Source organism: Adiantum capillus-veneris, chromosome 7, assembly GCF_014529385.1.
Source record: "Adiantum capillus-veneris isolate H3 chromosome 7, ASM1452938v2, whole genome shotgun sequence".
NCBI classification, from domain to species: Eukaryota; Viridiplantae; Streptophyta; class Polypodiopsida; order Polypodiales; family Pteridaceae; genus Adiantum; species Adiantum capillus-veneris.
The window spans coordinates 114,768,973-114,781,686 of record NC_140937.1 but is presented as its reverse complement, the minus strand read 5'-3'; positions in this window follow the sequence as shown (position 1 = coordinate 114,781,686).

Genomic DNA, 12,714 nt, shown 5'->3' with positions numbered 1-12,714 from the left:
TATCATTGTAAAATATTAAAACTAGAATTTGAGCTGGAGATGTAGGCTTTGACGATTAATTGCTTCATTAATTTTAGAGAAAAATGCCCTTTTTTGCTAGCTAATTTCATAAGAAAATTATGTGTTAAGGTCAAAAATGGATCACAATTGTCAAAAGGAATAAACTCTACACAAGGGTATTTTGGGAATTTTTGAAATCTGAGGGGTATTTTGGAAATTTCCACTAATTAGAGGGGTATTTTGGTGATTTTTCCTAAATTAAAATCAATAGAAGCGAATATCCCTTCTTTCACGTGCATGGCTCTTCCCCTTCTCCTTCCACCTCGTCGGCTTCAATCAACCTTCCCTCTCCTGCCCTGTACCTACATGATTTATGCCCACGATCTTCCTCTCATGCCCTTTTCTCCTCCTCACTCCCCTCTCTGCTTCTTCAGCTAAGCCGCTCCATCTGCCTCTCTTCCTCCTTCCTCCTTCAGCTAATGCAGTTGTCACGAGCGCATCTCTTTACATTCTCGAATTTTTCTTGATCCCTTCCTACTGAAATTTTGGGACCTGTTATTTTGTTCCATGGTTCTTCGTTGACAAATAATGTACAGCTAGTTGGAACTTGGGGCTTCTGGAGAAGCCAAACACGCATGCAATGCGATATCATTGAGTGCACAAAAAGATTGAGAAATATTATCATGTAGGAAAACGGAGTCTTTTTTGGTGTTTTTAGTACCATGCATAACATCATGAGTTTATGCTCGGGAGGCACCGCATACCTAGCTAGGTACGATTGGGGGCAGGGGACCACCGGTCCCCTCACCGGGCCAGCGGTCCCCTACCCCCAATCGTACCTAGCTAGGTATGCGGTGCCTCCCTCATAGAAACTCATGATGTTGAGGTAAGTCACAATGTGGGAATTATTGTGAGAATTTGTCTAAAACTTCTTGTGGTGAGATAGCGCAAAAGTGGTCATGTTAATTTTGCAGCTTGTCCTCTTGATGTAGAAAATAGAGCACATGAGCGAGCATGAGAGAGAGATTAAAGGAAAACACACACCCTCAAGTAGCACCAAGTGTAGAAGAGCTTTCGAAGATGTGGACAAGTGGAAAGTGTACCTCCAACCAAACCAATGTCTTTATGCCAATGTATAAGTGCTAAAGTGAGGAAGGACACTACGTACATTTAGATCGAGAGAATCTAAATACAATAGAAGCCTTCAATCAAATTTTTTGCCAAGGCAACATCTTGATCACAAATTCATTGGGAAAACTTTGCAAAGGGAGACGTGTGCTTAAATAAGGGACATTTTTTCTAGCATGCTCTAAACTCTTTAGTAAACCCAACAATTGAAACCTAAGGAGGTTATGCTTGAGTTATAAGCATCTTGGCACTTGAAATTGGGCTTTCTAAAGTAATCTTGTAGCTAGTCATGTTAATAGTGTTTGTTCTTGACAAAAATGTTTGACTTTCAAGCTAGCTTCAACTCAAGGGCAAGTTGCCAAATCAGGAACATCAGCCCCTGCTATCAGGAAATCTAGCTTCGTATGCTTGAGGTGTCTCAACAACTTTCAGTATAATTACTTCCTCCATGACAAATACAAGAATCGATGCACATAGAGAAGCACCCATAAGCGATGACATGTTGAATGCTTGTGGGATGTCCAAAACACATCTAGAGGAATTTTATAAGCAACAAATAGCGCTCAATAGCCTCAACATAAAGCCGCCCCGCTTGCAAATTGAAGATACACAAACCCAATCCCTCCTCAATGCAAAATATACCTCTTTTAAAATCCAATACCAATTGGAATGCACCCAAGCCCTCATTGTAGCTAACAAAATTCTCCTCCAAAACCTTAATACCGAATTGAATGTCTACCACTCTTGTGTATCCAATCAACTTTCTAGCCTCACTAAGAAACTCTCTCACATCCATCACCAATTGGAAAACATCACTTGAAGGAATGGAAAGATTCCTCTCTGCAACCCTTCCTCTACCTCATTCAAGCCCATATAGTCAACACACATTTAGCCACCTTCAAAGAAGAAGAGGCCAAGAGAGCACAACATCAACACAACCATGGAAGAACTAGTGCATCTCCCCAAGGAGGATTCGATCAAAGGCTTACGAAACACAAAGTAAGCAACTAAATGAGCTCCCTTCTTGCTTCAACAAACCCTATCTATAATGACCCCCCACCCACAAGCTCTCACCTCCACGCACTCAAATTCTCCCTTCCCCATCCAACTTCCATAGCAACCTTCTTACCACCAAGGGCCTCTCTTCTTAACCCTAGTACTACCCTAGTAATCATGGCCCTCCTAAAAAGGTTAACAAAGTGATTACACACCTCTCATATACCCAAGCCCTATCCAATTCAACCAAAAACAACTCTCCTCCTCATAGAAACCCTCTCCCAAGCCCCTCTCCATCAAAATATCTCCCTTCCAAAAAACCTAGATTGCTTTCCTCCCACTCCTTCAAAGAGCCCACCATTCCTACTAAATATCCTCTCAATCACATAGATAACCTTTCCTCTCAAAAACTTCCACATAGTTCACACTCTCAATCCACCATGCACAAGGATCATGAGCATAACCTCACCTACAAGGATCCCAAGCATAAGATCAACCACAATGCTATGGATAAGGAAAAGGGAAGAGGGACTAGGGCAAACACATTCTACTTCATGGGTACATTTACTCTTTGACAAGCCCTCCCTCCTTCCTAAGCTTTGGACACTTGATGGTTCATGCCTTCTCCCTCATCTATGACTTTGCCCAACCCGATGATCTCATGTCCACAAGCAAGAGCATAAGAAGAAGAAGGAGAAGGTTTTGGTCCCCCTTACCAACCCACATGCCTACAAGCTAGCAACCGGTCTACTCTTTCAATAATTCTTTTTGTTTTAATTTGGTTCACTATCTCACCTCATGCCCATTCACATTGACTGAAAAGAAATTCTTAAGTTTGAGTCTTAATTATATCCCTTTGCCCAATCCCATTCCCCACACCGTGGAAAGAACGCTCCAACTCAAAGAGTTATTCAAAGGACACCGCACCCTCTTCCAACAAACTATCCAACCCCAATTGAAAGCAACCCATGGAGAATCACTCTCAGATAATGATTACATAGCAAAGACAACATCACCTTGAACACATTTTGAAGTCATACGATACTCTTGCTCCAAACTACACATCTAGCCCTCAAATCTCTCACACAAGATGACTCCATTGTCATAAAATCGGTCGACAAAAACCTTGGCCTAACTATTCTCTCAAGGAACTAGTATGAAAACAAAGCCCTTAGACAACTTAATAATCCCACCACCTACCCAACCAATCACTCCACCTCCCCCTAACTACCTTGCCTCTCTCCTCTTCACGATCATCCATGGATATACCCTCCTCCCCACTCAACAATGCAACTTTAACATCTCACCCCTTGGAATGAGATGACCACTTCTGATAGCTATTCTAGGTTAGAGACTTGGAGTTACTCAGATGAGATCACATGTAATACCATGTTCAAACTTTAGATAGCACATAAACCAGATAAAGACTAAAATGGAAATGCGAAGGAAAGAGATTGAAATTGATATGCATTCATATATTGGAAAATGTACAACTAGCACCGGATAAAGCTACAAAAAAGCTCAATGATGCTTTAAAAAAATGCTCGACGATTCCAAAGGGTTAGCTCTAGACTACAAAATGACTAACCCTCAAATGAAGTAATGGGTCCTATTTATAAGTACCCGGACCGGACTTTGACTGATTGTACAATGTACAATCATGGTGCCTGACTAAGACATGTTCGCACCGTCTACATTCCTCCTCCCCGTTCTTTAAATTTTGGTATATTCCAAAATTCTAGATATACTTCTGACCATGATTGATATCCACGGGGATGGTTATTCTGATTGATATCCATGGGGATGGTTATTCTGATTGATATCTATGGGGATGGTTATTTTAAATCCACCCACATTTCTTTATAGCTTCTCCCTTACTAGACTATGGGCTTGCTTTCCTGAGCTACTAAAAATTGTGGCCTTGTAAGGATCCCTAAATTTAAGGGATTAAGGCTGAATGTGTGTGATTTAGGAGACAAGGCCATTGAATGAGAGTATTCTCATAGGCTTCTTTTTAGGCTATCATAGGCTTTATTTAGGTTGAAATAGAGGCTAGGGAGGGAGGATAGGTACATTCTCTCTCTATCCAAAAGAGTGATAGTCCTTATGAAAATAACTACCCTCCCCTCCTTTCTTTTGTCACATCATCAAGGGCGTCCATAGCCCAAGCCCAAAAAAATAACTTTTTTCAACAAATCCAAAAAAATCTCAATTTTACTCAAAACTTCTCCCCAACCTATATGTATACCCAAAAATCTATTTTCTCTCTCAAAATCTCACTGCTAGACTTGCAAAATATTAAACTTTCCACCTTTTTTATTTTCTCCAAAATCACTCCCCTCTCTCTCACTCCTCTCCCTCTCTCTTCTCTCTCCTACTTTTCAGCACACATTGTTCCTCCTTCCCTCTCTCTCACTCCTCTTTCTCTCTCTTCTCTCTCCTACTTTTCAGCACACACTATTCCTCCTTCCCTTTCCTTGTTGCAGGTCCATTCCATAGCTTTGTTGCCGCTCTCTCTCTCTCTCTCTCTCTCTCTCTCTCTCTCTCTCTCTCTCTCTCTCTCTCTCTCTCTCTCTCTCTCTCTCTCAGATCTCCACTCCGTAGCTCTCCTACAGCTCTCTATCCCATAGCTCTCCTCTCCACTCTGTAGCTCTGTTTGCAGCTCTCCATCCCATAGCTCACCTCTCCACTCTCTGGTTTTGTTGCATCTCTCCACTATTTCTTGAGGCCAGCTTTATTCCCTTGCCATGGAGCTAGTGACATTAAAAACCTCCCATCCACAGCAAGATCTTCAAGTTTGAAAACAGTTTCTCTACATGTTCGGTTGCCAAAGGACTTCACACCCTCACAGCATCATTACTTGCAAGCTGCACAACAAAGTCGTGGTGCAGGCACACCAATGTGGACCTTTGGGTGCATGGTTGCCTCTACCCTAATGATCCAGTCATCAATGTGTATCCAACATTCAATAGCCTTGCTTCATTCTTACAATATGTAGGTAGAGGGGAGCAAGGTCTTCTTGGATACTGCAAGCGATTGTCGACTATTGGAGTTGATAGCACACAATGGTCTTTGCATCAATGTCAACTTCTTTCCCGTACCACTCGTAGTGATAGCCGTTTTTCGGTTTTCCATAATTGCCATAGTAAGCTACCTCACCCTATCAAATCACTCAAACATTTTGGTTATCCCTACCATTTCATTGTACATAGGCGTGTGTGAGTTAGGGGACTTTCCCTATATTTTCTTAAAAAACCTTAATTAGCTAGTCACTGGGCTAGTTGAGCCAAAAAAAAATTTAAAATAAAAATTATAAGTATATTATGGCCCATTTGTGTGTAAATATTTCATTGTATATAGGGCCTAAATAAAAGAATTTTTCATAATTATTTTGGTATTTATTTAAATATTTCTACCTATGGTGTGTTATTTATGCTATGTACATTGACTCACCATTACCATATTTTTTCTTACCATTTTGCATACTCTTTATTCCATATAAAAATAATGTCACGCAAGCTTCTCTTATTTTTGGTGTAACTCCATCCCAACAAAAATCCAAAAAAACTAGTTTATTTATGTGTATATTTTTTCACTATTGTCATTTTTCCTTCCTACATCTATTCTCTATTACTCTCATAAATTAGACCACCAAAAATATTCATCTTTTTATGGTAGACTTATAATGAGAGAGATTTATTTTGACCCCTTTATATTTTTTCCACCTATATTATTTATATTTGACATATAAATATTTTTTTAGACCCCTCAATATTTGATTTTCTTAGTTGTACTATTCACTTATATCATGATCTCAACAATATCTTCAATTAAAGACCTACCAAATAAGGTCAAGGGTATGTGGAATGCATGCATGCACCATGGGGAGCTCACTCTTGGAGGTATTCAAAAGAATCATCCAAAGAAGGACCTCACAAGGACCTTGTGCAGTGGAAAAAACAGTCGGTTTTGCTGAATTTTTAAAGATCGCATGCTCCCCGAATTTGAAAAGGTGATACAAACAAAAGTTGTAGCTCGTGAGTTGAACTTTCACCTCATATTTTTTTGAGCTACGAGCTGTGAGCTATGATTTTATTGGTGGACCCCAGTTTGCCCATGCTATGCAGCCACACTCCCTCTTCCACTTTATCATTTTCCTCTTTCACACACACTCCTCCCTCTCCTTCCCACTCCCAAACCTGCAACTCCCATGTCCTAATTCACCCTCTTTACCATTTCCACATCTCTCACACCTCCATAGCCTTCATCCTCCATTTCTACACCCTATGTGTCCCTCTTTCTCTCTACATATATGTCCATATTACCATACTCTCTTAAGCTTTGTAAAGAACTTCAAAAATCAGCAAAAATCCAAGGATAACCTCTGCAAATGAATGCTTTTATCATGAATTTTCCAAGGTTTGAAGATAACATAGCTTCATCGACACGCGCTACTTCGCCATGCTGACTGCTTCTTCTTCCGGTGCTGTAAAGAGGTGAATGTCAACTTCTCCAAAACTTCAATCTCTCTTTACAAGCTCATCCCTTCTCTAACTTTTCTCATCATATATCTCACCATTTGGTGAATGATTTTGTAAATATTTTGTAGTGATAATTACTAACTATTAACCACTAACCTTATTGTAAAATGCACCCTCTACTAGAGTAGGCACTCCCAAATTATTCACTCAATCCTCTCTCCTATCATCCTCAATAATTCTCTTCCCTTGAGCCCACATCCATGTGACTCAAAGGACAAGAGAGACCCACCCTCATTAAAAAATAAATAAAAAATGCATAATCTTTTATTCCTTCAAATAAACTTGATTAGGCCTAATCCTAATCGGGGCTTCTAAAACCTATAAATAGAGCCCTTCTCTCCCTTGTAAATCATCACATGATCACACTACACCACACCATTCTCAACACATAACACACCACTCTTCAAGCCTAGTTGTGTAGAGTGTGTGCATCGTGAGTGCTCTATTCCATCATTACACATAGGTGCATGGAGAAGCTTGAAGTTAGTAATGCCATCTAGAGGAGTGGAGTGTATGCCATACTCTTCACCACACTTGTAGCTTACTCTTGTGCATAAATAAGATTTATAGTTTTGGGTGCAATTGTATGCTACAACTACGACTCTTCTCTCCAAATTGACTTGATAAGTTGGCTAATCAGGTGGTTGAAGGTATATTGTCCTTGAAGTTTGTTGTGCCATTTCATGCTTGGTGGTTTGAGGGCTTGTTGAATTGTTTGCCTAAAAGGTCAATTGTAAGAGGGTGCTCGGTGAGAGGGCTCCTCCGTGACCCTAAGACAATTTGTGTATTGGCAACAAGTTCAAGTTTTGTGTTGTCTCTCTATTTCTCATCAAGCTTTGTGTGTATCTAGTCTTTAAGGCTAAGACTGAGTTGCTCAAGTTGATTTGTGCTCTTTACCTCTCCCTGGCGTGGTGAATGTTTGTGTTTGGTGTGTGTGGCTATCTTGCATTCCCCTCTCTTTGTGCGTTTGAGTACAAGGAGATATCATGTGCGTCCTAGTTCGTATCTACAACTAAGTGGTGCCCCTTTTCTTGTTTGGTTTCTGGTTGTGGGTTGTTGTTGTCTCTGATTGTGCTTGCCCCAGCCCCAATTGAGCAGCACGGGAGCCTCGAAGGGTGTTTAGAGGCCGCTCTTCTTGTTGCCCGCCCCGGACCGCCTCAGTAGATTGCATGAAAGGAAAGTTCCTACATAGGAGGAAGTGAAAACTCTTAAGCTACAGGTGGAAGAGAAAAATGCTAAGATTGTGAATCTTGAAGGTAAGATCCTGCATCTTAAAAAGACACCCTTAGGTGCAAGGGAACGTAAGAGGAGCTTCAATGGCATAGAGACTCTAACCCTCAAAGGTGGTGCTCAAAAAAGAAGGGTTACATCTAAAAGGTACATTTTGCTACACTCCAATATGTGCTTTGAGTCGCTTTTGCGGTAATGTTTTTGTTCATTCTTGTCGGAATTTTATCCGAGAGCTGTGTGGTGGCCGCAGTCAGGAGGATCGCATCCATTTGTTGAGTTTGTGCCTCGTATCCCTTTTAAGAGCACCAAATGTAGAACATTTAAACAATGATGTCACAAAGGAGGTGATGCAAAAGTTTTCAAATCTTGTGAGTGATGTTGATGTACAAAAGGCTTGTGATGAAGTGGAAATTAGTACTAAGGGCTACATTGCCTTATATGGTTTCCTTAAGGATGCTTTAAGGAAAAGAGGAATTACTGAGAATGTTTTTCCTATACCACTTAAGGTCAATCTTGCTAAGAAGGCCTCGAACAAGGATGTGTACTTTTGAATAGAAGGCTATTTGCACATAGAGAAGATAATGCCTTCATCCATATTTACCACGCGGTCAAAAGGAGTAAGGAAATGTACCAATATAAGTGTAGGTGCAGACAGTGATGGGGGCTTTTCACAAGCCAAGCTCCCATACCCCTCTTCTCTCGTCCCCACCCCATGAAAACCCCCTCTTAGGGAGGGAGTGATAAAAGACATTGGAAAAAGTAAGAAAAAAAATAAAGTATCATTATGTAAATATATGAGAAAGGTAAAATAGGCCACCTCATGCCTGCGGGGCAGCCCATCCCCACCTTGCCTCCTTTTTCTTCACTGTTGCCCCGCTGTGTGTCCCTTTTCCTCTCCTCCACTCAAAAGGTCAACCCCCTCTCTCTTCCCCTTGTCCTTTCTCCTTTCTCTCTCCCCTCAAGCTACCCCACCTGTCACCAATAATGCATTCTAACTCACCAATAATGCACCCTAACTCACATGCAACTTACCCTATCTTCCAAAATAGTATACCCCACCCCCCCTTTCTCTCTCCTATCATATAACAAGACCCAAATACCCCCCCCCCTCTCTCTAAAGGGCGCCATGTCTCTTGTCTTGTAGCTAAATAACCTCCCCCACACTCACACACACTCAGTTTCACTAAAAAAGGTGCCCACAGACCCATCCCCACCCGGTGGTTACCTGATTTTTCTTGTGTTCACACACATCTGCACACAGATTCACCTCTGAACACACTCCTCTCTCTCCCCTCTTGTAATTACTTTATTCTCCATGTCACCTCTCACTTTTTTTCATCAACCCATCTCTCTCTCTTAGTCTCTCTCTCATGAGACTGCTGTTCTGGCACATATGCACACAGCCAGACAAGTGGGGCCCACAGTCACATGGCCTATGTAGATAATGATTTCTTCATTTCTAAATTCTAGAATTTCTCCCCCCCCCCCCCCCCCCTCCCCTATATAAAGAGGGGTCACCATCACACAAAAACACACAACATCACCAAAGAACACACTATGCACTGTGTGTGCCTAGTGCACACACACACACCCACACCATCACCATCACCGCAATCACCATGCTTGTCTTGAGCATGACCTCTACACCCTTGGCTATGGAAGATGAAGGGCAACTAAATGAAGGATGATGGCCATGATCCTCGTGCGAGTCTTTGCCATCAACTCCCACCTATCCGCCATGTGCTCTACCACTCTCTCCCTTCTCATTCCCCTACCCTATGTTCCCCATTTCATCGCCTAATTCTCTAAATAAAGCTTGAGGTTTTGTGAGTATGTTTTCTTGCAATGTTTTGCCCATGTGAGGTGTGCGGAATCGCCACCTAGTCTTGTGTTTTGGAGTGAGTCTCTCTCTCTCTCTCACTTGATCTCATTCCCTTTCCTTTTCATCATTACTCCCAAGCATCCATCTCTCTTGGATGAAAACTTTGTTATGGTGGTGTGTTGTTTGCGTCCTAGCCATTGAAGCTAGGTGGTGCCCCCTGTTTGCTTTACCATGACAGGCTCGAGGCGCGCCATTCGGTCCCCGGTGTTTTAGAGGCCGCCGGGGTTCGGGGTTTGCTTTGCTCCCGTCATTTGGTGCCCCAACTGAGGATCTTTTCATGAAACCCTTCAGTTTACAAGACTGAAACCCTTAAACTATTGTGAATGGATGAATGGCTAGCAGGATTTGCTAATTGGACGACAGAAGAAGAAGAGCTCCAAGCACAACTAGACGAACTCCGCATCTCCATCGAAGCTCGAGTGCCAGGCGTAACGGTAATCGATTTGTAGTGGGAGAGTCAACCAACACGCCAAACCCAGTGGATATACATAGGCCAAGTGCCAAGAAGAAGAAGGAGAAGGTCGAAACCATGTCCGCAACCTACAACCAACCCACAACAACAAAATGGAAGGAGCTCTACACAATAGAGAATCAACACTATTCTACTTTGAGAATCGGGTAACTCAAGTCACCGAGGTAATTATCACAGTCAGTTTTCAAGTCGCACCTGATGCTGCAGCACAGATAACGGAAGCATTGGCTCACACTCTCACTAGAGAAACTAGGGATCTACTGAGTTTGTTTCAGGAAAGAACACCACCCTCTCCCACAAGCTTGGACAGTGACTAAGCACCTCTAAGCTTCACATGAATCAGTACAACCTACCTCAAGACAGATCACACATACCAACACGTGTACGCTCCATCAAGGTAATACTGGATTTGAAGGCTCACTACCAGCACGTCATTGACACCATGCCGGGTGGGGAGCGATTTTTGGAGGTTCTGGCATCAGATCAACCATTTGTCTTACCTTTGGTACAAGGCAATGTACCGTTTGAAGTTTTAATCTATGTCCTAGTATAAGAGGGTATACACGCCCCCTTGTAAAGAAGAAAAAAAAACTTTTGCAAGTTAAGCAGTGTGTCTTTCTAGCTCTCTCTCAGTAATCATGGCAAGTGTAGCATTTCCAACATTTAAAGGAAAGAAGGGGGAGGATTTGGTAACAGACTTCCTAGATGACTTTGAAGTAGCATGTGTAGTGAGCAACAAAGATACGGATGAATCCCGGGTTAGAATCTTTAAGCATCTCATGAAGCTAGAAGCTAGATCATGGTACAATGCACTTCCACAAGCAACCAAGGATGACTGGGAACCCTTAAAAACCGCTTTTAAGAGGCGCTTTGGGGGAGGTACCACTTCAGAAAAGTTGTGGGACAAGTTGAGAGACTTGAAGCAGAAGGGTCTTTTAGAATATGCCACCTATGAGTCCAAATTTGTGGATTTGTGGGAATGGTGGGTTGAGTCACTGGCTAGGGGGGAAGCTGCACCTGATTTCCTAAAAAAAGATCGGTTCATGCATAGCTTATGGCCGCTTCTCAAGGAGAAGGTGAAAGGTAGATTCCCGGCTACGTACGAGTTAGCCGTTGAGATTTCTCGCCTTAAAGACAAGAAGCTGCGAATGAAAGCCAAAGAAACCGAGTCAACAGAATCAAGAACATCACGTCAACCAGCAACTACGACAACCACCATTCCACCACCACCACCGGCTCTTGGGGTAAGGGATGACCAACAAGATATGTTGGCCCATATTACTGACCAACTGCAGAATTTGTATGTCCACTTAATACAACAAGGGAGGAGTCAAGAAAGAGATCAAGACCTTGGAAGAGCACGAAGACAAAACAGGGAGTATCATTGCTACAACTGCGGAGAAGACGGTCACGGTATATACTACTGTCCCAAACCACGACAAAACTATAATAGAGGAGATAGGAGGAACCAATTGTCACCCCCTAGAGAAATAACACCCCCACCCCGAGCACCACCCCCACCAACACAAATTCTACGTCCACCCCAGACACCACTACAAGCATCCATCCCACCTCTTCCACCAGCCCCACCACCTGATCACCCTGTAAACACCATAAGGCTAGAAGAGAAAGGAAAAGCCATAGTAGTGGATCCACCCAGAGCAAAGGAGAGGGACAAGGGTAAGGAGAAGGTAACCTTTTTAGAACCACTTGAAGCCATGACTGTGAAAAGAGCTAGGAGGGAGAAAGCTACACAATCAGATGATGAGAGAAGCATGAGAGGAGAAACTAGCAAGAGGCCATCCAGGCCACGACGGAAATTGGGCATCACCAACTTCCAGCTAGGGGAAAGTTCTAAGCCCTATGATCTAACATTGGATGTGGCAGAGCAAGGACCGAAGATTACATGGCCACAGCTGCTACATCTTGCACCAAAAGTAAGGCGACAATGGTCTAAAATGGTAAGTACAAGACGCTCCAAAACAAAGGTAGCCGGAGCAATTTCGGGATGCAACATGGATGACATGCTTCCAATTGTCGACGTAAACATAAAAGGAAAGAGGGTTGGAAACACCTACATTGATGGAGGTGCACAAATCTGTGTAATGAGCGAAGCTATGATGCTTCGATTAGGGCTCGAGGTTGACAGGCCTTCTCCATGCAAGGCAAAGATGGCAAACAACGCAAAAGTAAAGTGTGTGGGTGTGGTAAGTGCCGTGAAAATCAAAGCTTTCAACACTGAGGTAGAGGTAGATGTTTTTGTAATGCCTACTAAGGGGGAGGTCTATCCACTAATTTTGGGAAGGCCATGGTTGATGGCCATGAAGGCAAAACAAGACTGGGGTACTGGCCTTCTACGCATGACCGGTAAGAAAGGGGAGACAATCTACTACGACATGAGGATTGGTAAGCAGAAGCAAATGAATCTGGAAACATCGGCAGATGAAACCACTAGCGAATCTTCC